Here is a 14,480-nt window from a genome sequence, read left to right as displayed (position 1 = left end):
AATTCTGTGTCAGGAGCTGGTAACAGAGCCTCAGGGAATGTGTCTTACTCCCATGGACTGTTCTCTGAGCTCTGGCGCGAGGGGCAACAGACAAATGTGACAGAAACTCAGGAGTCCAAGGAGCTGTTCTTTTCCTCAGAGAAGAACAAAAAGAGCAATATATCCTCTGATTAGGGGAGAAGGTGGTGGCAGGAGAGAGTAGTGTGCTGCCAGGGAGATGTGGTTCCTGAGCACAGCAAGATCCTTCTGAAGACTCCCAGAAATTCTTGAGCAAATTTCATAAGAGTTGAATTCCTACATTAGTTAGGGTAAGTGCAAGCAGTTGAAAATTATGTATTTTAATGTACCATTAATGGTTTTTAAATCTTAGAATTAGAGGTATTCTAGTGCAACCACCCCATCTATGAAATAGCTTTGAAGACACTTCTGGTAATCATTCAGCTTCTCCCCAGACAGTTCTAGCTGTGGTCACTTGAGGGAATGACCACCTCCAGCATGTCAGATTATAGGTATCATGGATCTGACAAAAATATTTTTCCCAAACTGTTAAATGGGCCTCAATCACCTAGAAAGCCCACAAACTTTTTTAAATGTTACCAGTAAGTAAAACAAAAATTGCTTTTAATTCACAAAATGTTAAGTTCCTGTGGGGAATAGGATTATAATTAAACAGTGCATGACATTTTTCTTAACCTCTAAAAATTAATTAACTTTGAGGAGGGACAAATCTTCCAGCCACATTGTTACGAGAGGACCAGTACATGTGGTATTTTGAAATACCTACATTTGTTTAACAAAAAGTTGTGTAATTTGAATAACGGTAGTTATAAAATTCTTATGTCATTTTTAAATATAAAAATAAGTAAATAAAAAAAAAGAAAGAAAAGCCACATCAATACAAGAATGGAGACAACTCACAAGAGAAATTGTAAACATTAAACCAGGCAGTTCAGCCAAACAGCCACCAGGTTGTGCTGGTGACTCAGTGATGTTGTTTAAACAAGATAAAAAAGAATTTTGCCTAAAATTTATATTTTACATATTTTTAGGCCCCTAAACATATAGTCATGGATTTTACATAACTCCCTGTGTAAAAATATCAACTCATTATTAAAACACATAAACTTCTTAAAAAGATGTTCTTTAGAGAAAAATTTAAACAGGTTGAGTATATTTAATTTGCAAAACTTAACTGGGCACTTACTATATTGTGTGATGAGGAAAGAATGGATAAGACATAGCAGTCACACTATAAATAATACACACAAATATAAACAAAATATTCTAGTAGACTGTTACCTCCAAGTACTTTTTGTTGTTATTTTGTTTATTGCTCATCCCCAATACATAGACTATAAATAGGAGTACAAAAAAATAGTCGTTGAGTAAATGAAAGATTTGATGAATTAACAGTTATATAACTGATGTTTTTAGAAAGTGCTATAGATATAAAAATTAGTGTTATTCTCTAGTTTTAAATGCTTACCAATATATGATCTAAATTCATTCCTCTAAAACAGCATTTAAATTATCTTAAAACCACTTGATGAAAGTTTAAATTTTACAGATCGTAAGGATACACCTTGAAAGAATACCCTCATTTGCTCTTCTCTGAAATAAATGGTGTCAAGAAGATAAATTCTATCTTTTGTGTAGTCACACCAGAATATTTTATATCACTACATTGCATTACAAAATCATTTGTACTTGTTTTACTCTCAATATACAATTATATGACAATAAATCTTTTTTTAACCAAACATAATGTCCCTGAAGATTCTGACATATTCCTAGAATGAGGTTAGTCTGTACCCCAATCTTGTGAGAGTTGTTGAAAACAAACCAAAGTTAAATATTCCATTGTAGCTGCTTTTTTCATCTGGTTCTGGACACAAACTTTTAAAGGGTATATGCAAGTGACCATTTTGGAATCTAAACCAATGCAGACTATATCTCACTTATAGGATAGGATACCACTGCTGTGTCTACCCTGTCTTCCATGTTAATTTGCAGTCATTTCTCCAGATTGTCACTTTCTCTTCTCCTCTCTTATTTCTATATTTCATATTCCTATTTCTTTCCATTCCTTCCTAGAAAGCAATGCATATTAGTACCAAAAAAGCAGTGGAGTTAGAGCCAAATAAAGTGGGGTTTAAAAATAGGATCTGCCAAAACCATGATTATCTCCTTGGATGCAGAAAAGCATTTGACAAAATACAACATGCATTTATGATTAAAACTTTCAGTAGGTATAGAGGGAATGTATCTCAACATAATAAGGAACATATATGACAAACCCGCAACTAACACCATACTCAATGGTGAAAAGCTGGAAGCTCTTCCTCTAAGATCCGGAAGAGGAAAAGGATGCCCACACTCACCAGTTTTATTCAACATAGAATTGGAAGTCCTAGCCAGATCAATCAGGCAAGAAAAAGAAATGAAAGGCATTCAGATTGGAAAGGAAGAAGTGAAACTGTCACTATTTGCAGGTGACATAATACTATATGGGGGTGCCTTGGTCGCTCAGTCAGTTAAATGTTCAACTCTTGATTTTAGCTCCGATCATGACCTCAGGGTCATGAGATCAAGCCCTGACTTTAGCTTTGCACTGCATGGAGCCTGCTTATGATTCTCTCTCTTCCTCTCCCTCGGCCCCTCACCCCCCATGCTCTTTCTTTCTCTCTCAGTCCCTCTAAAAAGAATAAATAAAAATTTATTTAAAATACTATTTATGGAAAACCCTCCACAAAAAAACTATAAAAATCAATAAATGAATTCTTTAAATGTGTAGGATACATAATATACAGAATTCATTGCCTTTCTATTCCCTTTTTTTAGTATATATGCTGCCGAAGCGAGCACCTTTCTATTCACTAATAACAAACTATCAGAAAGAGAAATTAAGAAATCAATGCCATTTACAATGGAATTAAAGAATAAAAGGCCTAGAAATAAACTCATCGAAGAGGTTAAAGACCTGTACACTGAAAACTATGAGGCAATGACAAAAGAAATTGAAGAAGACACAAATAAATAGATATTCCATGCTTATGGATTAGAAGAATTAATATAGTTAAAATATTCACTTCACTCCCAAATCTATCTAAAGGTTTAATGCATTCCCTGCTGAAATTCAAATGGTATTTTTCACAGAACGAGGACAAATGATTATAAAAGTTGTATGTCACCACAAAAGATCCCAAATAGCCAAAGCAATCTTGAGAAAGATAAATAAGCCAGAGGCCTCATGCTCTGTGAATTTAAATGATATTACAAAGCTATATTAATCAAAACAGTACGGTATTAGATTAAAAGCAGACACATGGATGCCTGGGTGGCTCAGCAGGCAGGCTGAGCATCAGCCTTTGGCTCAGGGCGTGATCCTGCAGTCCTGGGATGGAGTCCCCCATTGGGCTCCCTGCATGGAGCCTGCTTCTCCCTCTGCCTTTGTCTCTGCCTCTCTCTGCATGTCTCTCATGAATAAATAAATAAAATCTTTAAAAAAATAAACATAAATTAAAAAATAAAATAAAAGCAGACACAGAGATCAGTGGAACAGAATAGAGAGCCCAGATAAGCCCACGCATATATGTTCAACTAATTTACAACAAAGAAGCCAATAATATGCAATGGAGAAAGGACACTATCTTCAACAAATGATGTTGGGGGAAACTGGACAGCAACATGCAAAAGAATTCAACTAGACCATGTCTTACCTCATATATAAAAATTAACTCAAAAATATATGATTGGCTTGAAACCATAAACTCCTAGAAGAAAACATAGGCAGTAAGCTCCTTGACATCAGTCTTGGTGATGAGTTTTGGAAGTCAACTTTAAAAGCAAGGGCAACAAAAGCAAAAATGAACAAGTGGGGTTACATCAAACTTAAAAGCTTCTGCACAGCAAAGTAAATGATCAACAAAATGAAAGGAAGGCCTGCTGAATGGCAGAAAATATTAGCAAATTATATATCTGATAAAGGGTCAATATCTAAAATACATAAAGAACTCCTACAACTCAGTAACAACAACAACAAAAAAAAAACTATCAGACTGACAAGAGGGCAGAGGTTCTGATAGACATTTTCCAAAGAAGACATATAGAAAGCCAACAGATACATGAAAAATACTCAACATCACTAATCATGAGGGAAATACAAATCAAAACCATGGTGAAACATCACCTCACGCCTGTTAGAACGGCTACTATCAAAAAGATGAGCTAACAAGTGCTGGCAAGGATATGGAGAAGACAGAACACTTGTGCGCTGTTGCTGGGAATGTAAATTGATGCAGCCACTGTAGAAAACAGTATTGAGGTTCCTCAAAAAATTAAAAATAGAACTATCATATGATCCAGCAATTTCACTTATGGTTATTCATCCAAAGAAAACAAACACACACACACACAAAAAAAAGAAGACAAAAACACTTACTTAAAAATATATATGCACCCCAATGTTCATTGCAGCATTATTTACAATAGCCAAGATATGGAAGCAATCTAAAGTGTCCATCAACAGATGATGTAGTTATGTATATACACACAAAAACAAATTATTTGTATATATATATGTATATATAACATGTAAAATATTTATAAAATGGAATATTATTCAGCCAAAAGGAAGAATGATATCTTGCCATTTCTGACAACATGGATAGATCCTGAGGGCATTATGTTAAATAAGTGAGACAGAGACAAATAGTGTATGACCATACTTATATGTCTGTATATAGCAAAAATGAAAACAAACTCATAGATACAACATATTAGTGGTTGCCAGAGGCAAGGGTGGGAGGTGGGTGAAATGGGTAAAGGGAGCCAAAAGGTACAAACTTCCATTTACAAAATAAATAAGCCATGAAGATGTAATGTACAACATCATGATTGTAATTAATAATATTGTATTGCAGGGCAGCCCGGGTGGCTCAGCAGTTTAGCACTGCCTTCAGCCCAGGGCATGATCCTGGAGTCCCACGTCGGGTCCCTGCATGGAATGGAGGCTGTTTCTCCCTCTGACTGTGTCTCTCTCTGCTTCTCCCTCTCTCTCTCTCTCTCTCTCTCTCTGTCTGTCTCTCATAAATAAATAAATAAAATCTTAAAAAATAGTAATAATATTGTATTGCATATTTGAAAGTTACTGAAAGAGTTCATCCTAAAAGTTTTCATTATAAGAAGGGTGCCTGGGTGGCTCAGTCGGTTAAGACATCTGCCTTTGGTTCAGGTCATGATCCCAGGATCCTGGAACTGAGCCCCCAAGTCAGGCTCTCTGCTCAGCAGGGAGTCTGCTTCCCCCTCTCTCTCCCTCTGTGTGTGCTCTCTCTGTATATATCTATCTCTCAAATAAATAAGTGAAATCTTTAAATAAAAAGTTCTCATTATGAGAAGAAAATTTCTAACTATATATGGTGACAGATGTTAATGAGACATTGTGGTGGTCATTTCACAATATATACAAATCTTGAATCATGTTGTATATCTGAAAATAATGTTATACGTCTGTTAAACTTCAATTTAAAAAAATAGGATCTGCCACATTCTGGTAAGTTTCGGCAGATTCTTTAACTCTGAAATACATTATTCCTCTGTAAAAGATGATAGTCAAGGGATCCCTGGGTGGCGCAGGGGTTTAGCACCTGCCTTTGGCCCAGGGCACGATCCTGGAGACCTGGGATCGAATCCCACGTCGGGCTCCTGGTGCATGGAGCCTGCTTCCCCCTCTGCCTATGTCTCTGCCTTTCTCTCTCTCTCTTTCTCTCTCTGTGTGTGACTATCATAAATAAATAAAAAAATTTTTTAAAAAAGAAAGAAAAAAGATGATAGTCAAGAGAATACTCACTATTTCTACCTTCTAAGAGGCTGAAGACAAATGGGAGTCTCATGGAAAGGTGTTCAGTTCACTCCTAGGAAGTTTCTCTGCCATATCTCTTTCCTTTTCCAAAGAGGAATAAAAGATCTTTATATGTGCTAGGGAGCTATATTTGCACAGTTAAGAAAACAAGGAAATTTAATGTTACAGACAGCCCTTTGGTCCTCAGCTAGGGAAAATATGCTGTATTTTTTGCTCTTACAATTAGGAGGCCCAGAATTTTTGTCCAAAACTTGGATAGCTAGAAAATAAAAAGAACATAAATAAAAATGAACAAGAAGTGCCTTGGTGGCTCAGTCTGTCAAGCATCGGCCTTCAACTCAGGTCCTGGGATAGAGCCCTGCATTGATTGGGCTCCCTGCTTGGCGGGGGGGGGGGGGGGCGGGCTTGCTTTTCCCTCTCTCTCTGCCCCTCCTCCTGCTTGTGCTCTCTCTCCATCAAATAAATAAATAAAAATATTTAAATAAATAAATAAAAATGAACAAGATGGCAAAAATGTTACATTTCCCTAATACAGCATGATACTAAGGGCCAGGAAAGAAATTTGACAAATGTAATGTCTCTGTGAATTTTGTCCAAAGAGGGCAGGCAGTTTGATGAGCTTCATACATTGCTAGAAATAGAAGTAAATGAAATAGAACCAACAAGGCTTTAGTTCTAGCTTGAGAGAGAGAGAAAGAAATCCAAACTTAGTATTGGCTCTATCAAGTCCTATTTTATAAGGTGAGTTTAATCAAGATTATATGATAAATTTTAACAAATATCCATTGTGGAGATGATCAAATGATTTTTCTCCTCACTCTGTTAATAAATAAATTATGTTAGATTTCCTAATGTTGAACCATCCATGCAGCCATGAACTAAATCCTCCTTAGATAAATGAGTTAATGATGAGTCACTGTTTTTTTTTCTGCTACTGAAATATCTAAAATTTTATTTAGGATTTTTTTTATTGACTTTCATAATAAGGTTGGTCTGTAGCTTCCTATTTTGTATGCAATCCTGCCAGATTTTGGCATCAATGTTATGCTCATCTCATAAAAATAATTTTGGAGTCTTTCTTCTTTTTCTAGGCTTTGGATCAGTTTAAATAGTATAAGAACTATTTGTTCTTAGGACAAATTCTTCTGTGAAACCATTTGGGTCTGGGAATTTTTGTAACTCTTTGACAACTTTCTCTATTTGTCCTGTGGAATTAGACTGTATTTTCTAGATGTTTCAGCATTTGTTTTATTAAATTGTATTTTCCTCAAAAATTGTCTATTTCATTCAGGCTTCTTAATTCATTTCAATAGAGCTGGAACAAAGTAGTTTATTTTGCAGTTTTTTTATTTCCTCTATTTCTATTTACCCTTTCTTTCTTAATTTTTGTGTTTGTTTGCCCTCCCTTTTTTTCTTAATCAGAATAGATAGGAGTTGATTATTGTATCAGTTTTGCAAAGAATGCACTAAGGAGTTTCAGTATTCATTCTGCTAATGTGTTTTCCAGTTCAATAATTTTTAATTTTAACTTTATTAATCTCTACCCTCTATTCTTATTTAATTTATTATGCTTATTTTCCTGACATATTAAGTGCTTAATACATATATTTTCATTGTTTTGTTTATTGATACAGTATTTAAGGTTGTGAGTTATTTTTCTGCTTTAGCTGTACATATATCCCATAAATTATAAAATGTTGCATTTTCATATTCCTCTTCTAGATAGTTTGCAATTTTTTGAAAGATTTTATTTCTTTATTTGAGAGAGAAAGAGAATGAGAGGGAGAGGGACAGGGAGAGAGAATCTGAAGCAGACTCCGCAATGAGCACAGAGCCGGACATGGGGCTTGATCCCACAAGTGAAAGGTCATGATCTGAACTGAAACCAGGATCATAGGTTTAACCATCTGAGCCATGCAGGCACCCTTAAACAGTTTGCAATTTTGTGTATTTCTGTTCGCCCTCAAGGGACTTCGTAATAGTCAGGTAATTAAGTTTTAGTTTCATTGCACAATGATCAGAAAACATTATCTGTACCAATATAGGAAATGTATTGAGGTTTGCTTTTGTGACCTAATATCCATTTAATTTATGTGGCTGTCTTTTCCTCTTCACAATAAGTTGTATTTCTAATTTCTAGGATACATAACTGCACATACAACACACAAACATATATACATATATTAAATTTGTCTATATCATGGAAATGACATGTAAATTAGATTTATGTAACTGATTATTTTATTTAGACATAGAATTTTCTATCTTTTCTCCTGTATTTCTGTAAACTTGTTTTGTCATAGACTGAGAAAGGTAATTTAAAGTTTTCTTCCACCAGTATAATTTTTCTTTTTACAGCTCCTCATGTTTTACTATTTGGTGCATGGAAAGTCACAACTATTACAAATACATTGTTAATTGTACTCTACAACATTAGAAAGAATTCCTACTTAGCAGTTTTGGCCTGATTTCCATTCTAGCTGATATCCATATTGTTTATTTGTTTATTTGCTAGCATTCACTTAGGACATCATTTCATTCACTTGACCACCATTTTATTTTCAACCTTTTTTGAATCACTTGGTTTGTATGTGTTTCTTGTATGCAGCATGGAGTTGTATTTCTTGTATTTTGCTTATTGATTCAGCCCAAGTATTTTTCTATTAATAGAGATGTTAAGACATTTATATTTATCTCTATAGTATGTATTTGCTTTAATTCTATCATAATATGTCATGGCTTCATATTTTATATTTATATTATTTGAGCCATTTACTATATGGTTTGCTTTCCTTCTTCTTTATTGTGTGAAATTCTGATACTGATGCATGCTTTTATAATTACAACTTTATATAAAACTCTTACTCTATTAGTTCCCCTCTCATTCTTCTCTACCATCCAGTTTTAGTCAATAATATATCATTTCATAGTGTTTACACTGTTAAACATACTTTTTTCATTTTGTTTGTCAGCTTGTAGATACTCTTGTCTTACCTCCAAGGAGATGTCAAATTGTTCTAATTAGGCAAATGTTCTAATTTAGTATTCTCAATTTCAGAAAGCTGTATCAGTTAATATCACTTCTGTTTATCAATTAAGGCACCCGGTTGTACATGTTAATGGAAACATAAGATAGCTTCAGGTCCTAATGATCCCATAAAGTGAAATCTTGAACTTTTTACCTGTAGCTTAGTGAGAATTTAGTGACTATCTGTTGAACCCGTAAATGGTTGGGCAAATTTTATAAGATAAGCAAGTCTTCTTGCTTCTCTGTGATATTATGGATTCTTTAGCCTAATTTTTCTTGTCAAAATACCCTATTAACTTTCAGTGAGCACCTCAGTCCATGGCTCTATTTGGGTTATATTTTGTATATTCTTAGGAACTTTGTTCTTGGTATTGTTTTGAAGGGTAGCAGAATATGCCACTCCAAAACATGCCACTCTTGGCATAAGGATTATTTTGAGCTGAAGACAATTTTAAGAAAAAGTAGATACAAGAAAAACTCTCTTCCTTCCCCCTATTTACCCAAAAGCAAGATATAAATTTGTAAAGGTGTGTCCCCTTCTCTCCTTATGAGGAAGACAGAAGTTAATCACTGGAGACAATTCTAGATACTTCTCAGCCCAGAGACCTCACCAGCAGAATTACATAATAAACCCTACTAATTAGCCCTTACCATCCATTAGTTTCCCCCCATATTTTTACCTTTCCACAGTTTGCCACACACATCACCCCCGCCCCGAGGCTCAAAGTCCTTTTCTTCCGTCTTTCCATTTTCCTACAAATTTATTATTCTTTTGTTAAGATATTACTTAAGCCCAAGTTCTAACTTACCCTTGGAGTTTTTCTTTTTTCTTTTTTTTATAATAAATTTATTTTTTATTGGTGTTCAATTTACCAACATACAGAATAACAACCAGTGCTCATCCCATCAAGTGCTCCCCTCAGTGCCCGTCACCCATTCACCCCCACCCCCCGCCCTCCTCCCCTTCCACCACCCCTAGTTCGTTTCCCAGAATTAGGAGTCTTTATGTTCTGTCTCCCTTTCTGATATTTCCCACACATTACTTCTCCCTTCCCTTCTATTCCCTTTCACTATTATTTATATTCCCCAAATGAATGAGAACATATAATGTTTGTCCTTCTCCAATTGACTTATTTCACTCAGCATAATACCCTCCAGTTCCATCCATGTTGAAGCAAATGGTGGATATTTGTCATTTCTAATGGCTGAGGAATACTCCATTGTGTACATAAACCACATCTTCTTTATCCATCATCTTTCGATGGACACCAAGGCTCCTTCCACAGTTTGGCTATTGTGGACATTGCTGCTAGAAACATCGGGGTGCAGGTGTCCCGGCATTTCATTGCATCTGTATCTTTGGGGTAAATCTCCAACAGTGCAATTGCTGGATCGTAGGGCAGGTCTATTTTTAACTCTTTGAGGAACCTCCACACAGTTTTCCAGAGTGGCTGCACCAGTTCACATTCCCACCAACAGTGTAAGAGGGTTCCCTTTTCTCCGCATCCTCTCCAACATTTGTGGTTTCCTGCCTTGTTAATTTTCCCCATTCTCACTGGTGTGAGGTGGTATCTCATTGTGGTTTTGATTTGTATTTCCCTGATGGCAAGTGATGCAGAGCATTTTCTCATGTGCATGTTGGCCATGTCTATGTCTTCCTCTTTGAGATTTCTCTTCATGTCTTTGGCCCATTTCATGATTCTGACCCTTGGAGTTACTCATCACTGAGTACTCCTGTATGCAAGATACACGTGTTAACATGCACACTTATGTTTTCTCTTTTTAGTCTGTCTTTTGTCCTTCTATTTTTAGGGCCTAAGTGAAGGAATCTAAGATAGAAAGAGGGAATTTTGTTCCTCCTCTAAAGTTTCCAGTAATCCACAGATCAAGGGGAGAAGATCTAAAAGCATAAAAAAAAAAAAAAAATGAGAGCTTTGGTTCCCAGAAGTCCCTTATGCTAAAAGTTCAAAGATAACCATCATGTGGGAGATTTAGCAGTAGTAATCACTCATTCTTCCTCCCCAGTGAGATCTAACTAGTGAGAAAGTACAAGGAGCCAGTAGGGGATCAAAATATCATTACAGGCTTTATTAATAGCAAAGCTGATTAGGAAAATATGCCAGGACTCAGAGCCCCCTCCCAGAACCTGGACTCTAACTTCACCCAATAAGGGATAGGAGGAGGACTTGGAAATGAAATAGAACAAATCTCGCTTGTCCCTGTCAAGACTTTGCCTTAATTCAGTACCAACAGGTCAGTAAGGGAGAGACATGGGTACAGTTCCATCATCACCAACTTGTCTCTTTTCCCATCTTATCTGTCAGATTAATCTATCTTCCTCTAGTATAATACAGTAAGTAAGAAAGCAAAAATAGGAGTGGAAAGTGCTCAGTTCTTAACTGTTTCCTCCTGGCAAGTGGAACCAAACCTATTCTTTGATAGAGATTGCTAATTGCCTACTCAATAGCCATTTCTTCTTTCTTAATGAGTAACAAAATCCTAATTCTTTCTTCCCAGGATGGCAATGTCCTGAAGTTAAATGCTAAGTTGCCTAGTCTCCCTTGTAGGTAGGGCTGGCTAAAAAGATGTCAGAGGAGGTCACTCATTCAATAGGTAAAGCATCATCTGCCTTTCTTTGTCCTTGTGTCTTCTTGATGCTTAGAATGTGGACATGGAGCTCTAGCAGCCATATGGAACCCATGAAGCATCTGCAAGAATGAAGTCACTACTGAGACAGGAAAGAGGAAAGAGAGAGGATCTGAGTCTTTGCTGACTCACACTGCCGTATCAGCCTTGGACTGCCTACTTCTAGATGCCTTTTATATTAAAGAAAAATAAATCCTCATGATTTTAAGTCACTGCAGTCAGATTCATGTTATTAGCAGCTGAAGCAATTAGTAAATGATTGATTTCATTTGTGGAAGTGTGAGGGACGAGAGGGTAATGTGTTTTTCTATCTAATACATGGGCTGAGGGCCAAGAATGAGCCATAGTGACAGATATCCTCCCATCTGCTCCACAGAATATAGAGAAACACCTAGGCTGTGCCTCTCAAGCTCTATTCAGTTCTCCTTGACTCTCTCTCCTGCTATTTGGTGTCTATCACTTATCTCTGTGCTTCCCCACCTGTTTATACTGTAGGACAATGTGTAGATATCAAGAACAGATTATTCTTTTTTATACTCCAAAACTATTTTACCATATAATCATTACAAAATTGTATTTGGACATCAACATGAATAACATCTTTATATTTCTAATTTAGAATTGATTATAGATCATAATCATAGATCAAGACCAGAGTTATGGATTTAAGAGTCACAATAAAGTAAAGGTTGTTGAAGCCAAAGAGGCTGAAGAGATGCCTCAGGAAAAGTCAAGAATAGAAGTGAACCAAGGACTGGACCCACAGGAATCCCAGCTTTAATAATGGTTCTTAAAGGGGAAAACTTCCTTTGCTGAAAATCAAAATGTCATGGTATGATCGGGTGACAGCATTTTGGTATTGTGGTAGAGGGATTTACTTGAGGATATCTGACACAGAGTATCAAATTAGGTCTCTCAGTTACTATAAAACAGAAGCTCCTAAATGTGTTCCTGTTTGTTGACCACTGAGAACCAACAATTCCTCAACACCAACCTATAAGGACCAAAGGATGACTTATCCTTGTAAGAGGAGTGAAGGTTTTTGGAATTTGCAAAATATTGTCTTTCCTGTGGGAGCAATAAATATCTCTTGTCTAGCTATTGTAAGAATCAGCAAAAGTACCTCTGAGTTTTGTCATTTCACATCTTCAAAGGGACTGCTTTCCAAAAGATCCAAGCCAGTGTCTCAGTTAGTCAAATTTATGCTATCACCCCTACTCACCCCAATGCGAATATGTAATGAATGCAAGGAAGGATATTTGGGAGACGTAATGCATTTATTTCATAATTATTCCTTTTCATTCATATCCTTATAGTTCTGACTTATTCCTTATTCCTACTCATTTATACCAATGGTAATTTTTTCTTTGTCTGTGCCATAGTATACTTGCTCTTATCTTTACTTATTCTTGACTCTTTCCTAATGTCCCCAAGATCCCCACATACCTAGACACAGACAATCCTCTGGAGAGTAGAAATCAACTAGGCCCAGACAATCAGCAGTTGTAATTGCTCTTTGCTACCTAGTTTCTCATACCAATTCACATTGTACAACAATCTAATTTTATGGAAGAGTTAGAGAATATAAGCAAAGCAAAGTACATCAACTCAGTACTTTATATGACTCTCCCCATATCCAAAAGAAAAGTACCAAATACTCTTCACAGGGAGTTTTCTCAAGGACACCCCAAGTTCTAGCCTCTACTCAGCCCCATTCTTCTGGCCATACTGTGTCTCCACCCTCCCATCTCTGCACAAGGGTTGGTCTGGCCCAAGATTCACCTTCCTGCTTACACTAAGGACAGTTTATGAGGTTATATTCCTTGAAAAATGAACTATTTGATATAGAATAGCAGATTCTTCAGCTGAAGAGTACAGAGTGGACTTTGGCGCTCAAGATTTGGATCACTTCCAAATTTCCCTGCAAGTAGAAAATGTAATATGACTCCTCTTTCTTCCTGATTCTCTAATATTTAACTATAACACATACACATATATACACATAAACACACACACACACATATTCTTAGAGACAATAAACTCTAAATCTACTTTAAAGAATAAAAGAATTTTCCTAAACACCCCATAATGTACACAGTATTTCCAGGGCAAGATAGAGATAGCAATTAACATAATCACAGAAATCCATGGAATTTCTCCTTTGTTCTTGCTTTCAGCCTTAGCATACAGAGCCCAAGAAATTGGCCCAATTACAAAACCACCTACGCCATGGTTACCATTCCGAGCCCTAAGAGTTCTGAAACTTGGAAATGAAAGACTTTAGTTTTGCTTTATCCTTACATTTCAAACCATGTAAAGAACTCTTGTGCAAGGCCTTCTCTTGTGTGTATATGTATGTATATGAGATGATTTATGACATCCCTAGACAAGCAACCTCTCAAGAAGCTGGGAGACTATCTTACCTATGGCACCAAGGTATCTACATTTGGTCTTTGGTAAAGCTGCTCCCATAACTGAAGAAAACAAATTCACTCTCCTGGACCCTCATACCATTACTTGCTCCATCTTGCAACCAGAGATGTTGCTTGGACAGGGGCACCTTGGTGACTCAGTCAATTGGGCATCCAACTCTTGATTTTGACGCAGGTCACTATTCCAGAGTCATGAGATGGAGCCCTACATCAGGGTCCATGCACAGTGGGGACTCTGCTTGAGATTTTCTCTCTCCATCTCCCTCTGCCTCTCTCCGCACCCACATGCTCCACCCCCCCTCTCTCTCTCAAGTAAATAAATAAATCTTTCAAATAAAAAGAAGAAATATTGCTTGGACAAACCCATTTATCCTACCAAGAAAAGGATGAAAGGCCTAGAGCTTCATCTTATTCATCTCTTGGATGTAGTATAGAGTCTAGTAAATAGTAGACAATTAATAGATGCTAAATTGCAAGCAATGAACCAATTTACATGGTACAAAGTAGTATAATC

The 14,480-nt window shown here is 36.4% G+C and overlaps 1 long non-coding RNA gene across 1 annotated transcript in view; it reads right to left on the bottom strand.

Moving 5' to 3' along the window:
* The window catches only part of LOC118354904 (uncharacterized), a 54,590-nt gene that overhangs the window by 17,599 nt on the left and 22,511 nt on the right, over positions 1-14,480 (bottom strand). The gene's annotated exons all lie outside the window — the stretch shown is intronic.

Source organism: Canis lupus, chromosome 5 (assembly GCF_003254725.2).
Source record: "Canis lupus dingo isolate Sandy chromosome 5, ASM325472v2, whole genome shotgun sequence".
Taxonomy (NCBI): Eukaryota; Metazoa; Chordata; class Mammalia; order Carnivora; family Canidae; genus Canis; species Canis lupus.
The sequence above is the reverse complement of the archived record's forward strand: the minus strand, read 5'-3'. Positions and strand labels throughout refer to the sequence as shown.